This window comes from Xyrauchen texanus, chromosome 35, assembly GCF_025860055.1.
Source record: "Xyrauchen texanus isolate HMW12.3.18 chromosome 35, RBS_HiC_50CHRs, whole genome shotgun sequence".
NCBI classification, from domain to species: Eukaryota; Metazoa; Chordata; class Actinopteri; order Cypriniformes; family Catostomidae; genus Xyrauchen; species Xyrauchen texanus.
The window spans coordinates 16,687,938-16,693,937 of record NC_068310.1 but is presented as its reverse complement, the minus strand read 5'-3'; positions in this window follow the sequence as shown (position 1 = coordinate 16,693,937).

Sequence of the window (6,000 nt, the reverse complement as noted above, 5' to 3'; positions counted from 1 at the left end):
TAAGATCGATCGTTATTGGGAAAAATGGAATTTATCATCAACGTCTAACATTGATTCGATACATCAGTTCTTTTTTGACAGTTGTTTCTTGATGTTTATACTTGTGAGAATTTCGTTTTTTAATTGTTTAGCACTAGCAAGCCAGTTCTGCTAACACATTGCGATGCTACCATTTTAAATACTATTTGAATTAAACTATGTTCTTAGTTAACTGTAAATGGTGCACATACTTGTTCTTATTATTTCTATTATTTCCTTTCAACTGCGTTGATTTGTGAAAAAGAAAAAAAGAAAATCCTAAAGGGCCTATATATGTTTTTCACAGCACACGAGCGTGACGTTACGCCCGAGGATGTTTTAAAAGGCCTATCCCATTATTTTAACGTGTATTTGTCATCTGCAGTTTGCATTTGCACTGTCTAGCGTTTCGTTTTTCTAATGTTTTTATGCACAATATGTGTCCATATTACGGAGTTTCCCCATGCCACCACTTTTAATTAACATCTTTACCTGTCCGCAAAGTGTGCGCTCAAGAGAACGTGATACTGAACTCAGGCTGCGTTAAAAGAACAGTCATCACTCCCAGTGCGTCACAACTGTGTCGTGTCGTAACAGCATTACATCGATGTCTTGTCGGACCGGCGATCACGTGACACATGAGTTACCACTGAGCACTTTTGACAAGGAGGAAACCGGCGATTGACAAGCGCCGCTGCTGTTTCAGTTTAATAAATATATATATAAAAGAAAAAAGTGGCCCTACTCTGCTAAATAATCTCTGTTTGTAACATATTAAAGAGACATACTCCCATGCAGCTAACAATGTTTGGTGTCCAGAATGTTCCAGGAATGTTAGTTTTTGGTTCCTAAACAAACTTCCTAAAGTTCTCTTTTAGTTTATATAACAGCAGTTTATGGCAATAAAAATTAAAACCTAAAAAGAAAGTAACATGATAACCAAACGTGAACCTCACGGTAATGTTTCTATTCATATTGTATGGTAATTCTCTAATACAAGTACTGCCAGTACCTGTTTTATCTGTGTATATGCTGCTGAAGAGTTCACTCTTACAACTGTAAAGAAAAGAATGTATTGTATTCAATCTCCTAATACAAGTGTTTTTATTGTATGGTATCGTTTTCTCACATTGTACAGCATTTGCCCTTCTTTTCCATTGGATCATTGCAGAATGATTTTATTACCGTAGCTGGGAGCCTCTGTTTTTTTGTTTGTTGCTCTTCGCAGGCGGCTGAGGAGAGGGAAAAACATATGCCCTTAAGTGCTGGACTCTGCCGAGTGCTTCTGACAGCACTGCTAAGAGTCATTAAGCTCTTGTGGAAGCCCATCATAGCTCTGCCCTCGCTCATGTACTTACGCATATAGCTGTACATGCATGTTTGGGACTACAGGCTTCGGTGGTGCAAACAGGCCGAGAGAAACAAAGAGGAGATGGGGGCGGACTACTGAAAACAGCATTCAGGTTGGTGCTTGTTTAACAGACACAAAAACACTAGAAGGCAGTCAGGCATAGGAAAAATGTCAGGAGCCTTTGGATTTATAAGGCTGGTTTGGAAGGAAGCACAAAATGCCATGTCTCTATGTGATGACCCTCAGTAGGGCCTGTATGTATATACAGGGTGTGTATATACTGTATAGGGAATATGAGGCAGTTGTGTGATTTAAGAAGTTTGCTGTTTTGTCTCATAAGGACTATTTTTTTGCTATGAATATGTGCTTGACTGTATGTGTGTGCGTTCAGATAAAGGCATGTGCATTTTAAGTGTGGATACACACCGTAATGCCTCTCCATTGACAGAATGAGGGGGATCCCGTTTAGCGGGTCTATGACGACATCGTAGCCCCCCTGTTTGCGGCCCAGTTTGATGTATGCAATGACCAACTAAGTCATTTGGTTCCGAGGAGCCATGTGATTCAGGCCAACATGAGGGACAATGCGGCATGACGGACCAGCCCTCTATTCATTACTCTAATCAGACGTGGATGTGGAATGGCGGCTCTGCCTGTTAGTATGCCCACTAACTCTATTAACATAGCATGAAGACCAGAACCCTTTCCCATCGCCACAAGGCACCTGACATCATGCATTTAAACTGTAGTAGTACTGCGAGAGGAGAGGAGAGGAGAGGAGAGGAAGATCAAAGGGATAGTTCACCCAAAAATTTTAATTCTGTCACCCTTTACTTACCCTCATATCTTTCGAAAGATATTCGAAATCTATACTTTTCCATACGGTGAAAGTGAATAGTGACCATGGCTGTCAAACTGTACCTCACTCAAATGAGTAAATAAAAACACAATTGTAATATCTGGGTGAACTCTCCCTTTAATGGTCATAAAAATGTGTATTAAAATTCTTTAATGTTCTCACTCCCTTAAAGATATTAATGAAATAAATGTCCTGAGATATCTCACCGGTCTCTGTTACAGCTGTAGACTTTGTAAACAGCAAACAAAAATGTGTCCGCAGACTGCATTGACATTGACGCTTTTCACCTGTCAATCATTTTGCTCGTTCTCATTTGAAGCGGATCATTGAGGCTATGATTCATAATGTTTGTCAGTTGAGGATGCTACTGTGCCATTGTTGAATTTGACAGCCACAGGAACAAACAATGCTGCTCTTTTGCTCGGTTTTGGTCTCAAAATTAACTTTGGAGGGCAGGGTTTTGGAATGAGGGAGTGTCTAATTCAACGGCTCAGTCACACGAAAGCTTCAGAATGATAAAATCACTTACAGCACCTTTTAAATAATAGAGTTTCTCATATACACTTCTCTGTAAGAAAAGATCACAAAAGCCTCAAAGTATGTGAAAATGATTTTTAATCATTTGTTTTTCTTTATTATTATATTTACATTTTAACTTTTTAAAATTCTATAAATTCTACATTCTATTAATTAATATTATTTAATGAAATTGTATATACAATTATGATATGAGCTGTCACTGTTTGAGGCAGAGAAACAAGCGGGCTGCCATCTTGAAAATGTTGTCTTGGAACTTCCGTTCTAGCGGTCGCTATATACAGTAGATATCAATGGTCGTGATGTCAAAGTGTAATTAGCTAGTTAACGTCATGGTTACTGTTGTAACCTCTGTTCCCCGATGGAAGGAACGAGATGTTGTGTCGATTGTAGTGACACAAGGGGTCCCACTTAAAAACCCATGCACTAACCCGTGTTACGTGGCTGCTGAGGCAGGTGCAAACAGGCTGTTGCATGCTAGAAGCAGCTGGGTTGGGTGCACATTACCCTCCCCAACGCCCCCAATAAAAGGTGTCATATACCTCTCTTAGGTTCCCCGTACCCGTACAGAAACAGGCGACATGACTTGCATGGGAGCCAGCCGGCCAGCCGGGCCTTTTCTCGCTCTACGTTTCTCGTCATAGAGTTAAATCACTAAATCTTAACGCTATAGATGCATCAGGAAGGCGTCCTTTCCTATTCTTTCAGGGGGAAAAGGCCCTGCGGAGACCACAACCTGCCCAAACTGGGGGGAGGTAACTTGTGGCTAATACACACGGGGGTTGTCAGGCCACCCGTGGACATGGTGCGGTGGTAGATCCTGCCTGCAAGGGAGGAGTTGCAACAGACACGGCGACTGGGAGGCAGCGATGACTGGCCCAGGGAGACGTGGGTCCTGCCAGTGGGGGGATAGTACCGCGGAAAATACGTCACAGGGAGTTGCCTGAAGTGGGAACTATGCCTGTGGAGCCCAAGCCAAACACGGAGCACTCAGGAGGGGAATGCCATATGGGGCATGCAAATTCTGTCTGCCTACTTGACATTTGCCTTTTCTCAAGTTCAAGGGTACCTTCAGAGGTATGCGAGGCTCTCAGAAGAGACCCCTTGTGTCACTACAATCGACACAACATCGAGTGAGTGACAGAAGGGGAACTGGATTCACAGGTTATAGAGTTGTCAAAAGTTATCATAAGTGTTTATGGGATGTCATAACAACTGGAAGCAGAGCAGGGAGATTTTAAAAAAAGAGAGTACTTCATTCATAAAAACACAAGATCCTATCTACAAGCTGTGGATGTACTGATGTGCTTTTGTGCTCATTAAACTCCAAGAGATAACAAAAAGTTATTAAAAATATCTTGTACAACACTTCTGACCATCTTCTCATGTCATTCACCCATCGTCTTATATATAAGGTGAGCAGAATTTTTGAGCATTAAACAAGGATGGGGGAAGGGGTGCAGCTGTATTAACACACACACACACACACACACACACACACACACACACACACACACACACACACACACACACACACACACACACACACACACACACACACACACACACACACACACGAGAAATTGCTTGATTTATTTTATATTCCATTTACAACCATTTTAATCACATTTAGGCCTCTAAAAATGTAGGGTGACAAATTAATTTTAAAAAGTACGATTGTAAATTTCTTTAATGTTGAACTTGCATGTGTAATATTATGAGCTGTCACTGTTGGAAATGTCACATTTTAACACAAATTATTAACAAGTTGAAACCTAAAAATTAAGCAGAATTACACATATAACAATGAAATGATTGTATTATGAAAAAGTGCAGTGTGTCATAGCTGCCTGAATGTGATCTGCCTGGTCCAATTTATCTCCACAGTGTCAGGAAAAAAACGAACATTTAGAGTGACAAAAAAAAACACTTCACTAGCTTTTTCACGTAGTAAAGGGGTGGTGTAGTTTCACACCATCAAATCTTGTTGAAAAATACCTTCGGTGCTCCCACACGTAATCCATTTTAATCGACTCTTCTTAGTAGCTTCAATACAAACAGGAAGTTAGATGGCAAAATTCGGAAGAGCTGAGTGCAGAAAAGGGGCAGGGCTGAATAAGGTGAATAACAAGTGCTATAATGGTACTGTCACTTTAAGAGTTTAATCCACATCTCAGGCTCACACAGGTGTTTCTGTTAATTCATTAACGAGAGAGCTGTCTCAATTTTTAGTGCTATTTGTTATATATATATATAAAATATTTATTTGAACTTTTTTTAACTGACTGAAAAGAACAGAAGGGATATTAAAAAAACACATTATTCAATGAAAGTGGAGTGCGGGATCTCATCTTTGATGTATACATATTACACTGAGGAAATGGTCCATTTTAATCTTAAGCACTTTTCAACCAAACAAGGTGATTTTCCAGGTATTTCAGTACTTACTTTTCTAAAACCTAAATTCATGCACTTCAAGCATTAAAGGACCTTGTGTGAACTCTGTAAACAGTGTAGAAAAAAATTGCAGTAACGGTAAAATCAAGAGATAGAGAGATTATTATGTTTGACGGGTCTCATGATTGCCTCAGTATGGTTCGTCCCACCCCTACATATTTTATGGATCCTACCCCTTAATCCATACCCCAACCCTAAATCTAATGTGATTAATTCTTTGTTTCCGCGGAACCTCCCATTTTTTGGTGTGAACGCAATTGCTTCCTAGATTCTATGGGAGAAAACCCATGTCTCAGGGATTGCGCACACAATCTGCTATCAGTAGCACCATGGGCAAAGGTGAACACAACCCTAAACGTAATAGTCGTCAAAATGTTTTTTTTGGAATGAAAATGCAATCTTCAAATCAAGCTCACCATTGTTTATGTAAACGGAGTTACTTCCTGGTTTCCATAGGACCTGAACTAATGTCTCAGAGTGAACGTGATTACATCCTGGGTTTATGGGAAGTAATGTATGCAAAAGTAATTTTCCATGCAAAAACAACTGATGGGGATAGAGCTTGTCAGTAATTCAATATATATGGTCGATTTCAGGGTAACTGAGCATTCAGAAGCAACATGTCGATTTCCAGTGTGGTCATGTTGTCTCTGAATATGTTTAAAAGGGTAGTTCACCCAAAACTTAAAATTCTCTTCTCATTTACTCACCCTCATGCCGTCCCAGATGTGAATGAATTTCTCTCTTCAGCAGAACACAACTTAAGAGTTTTAGAAGA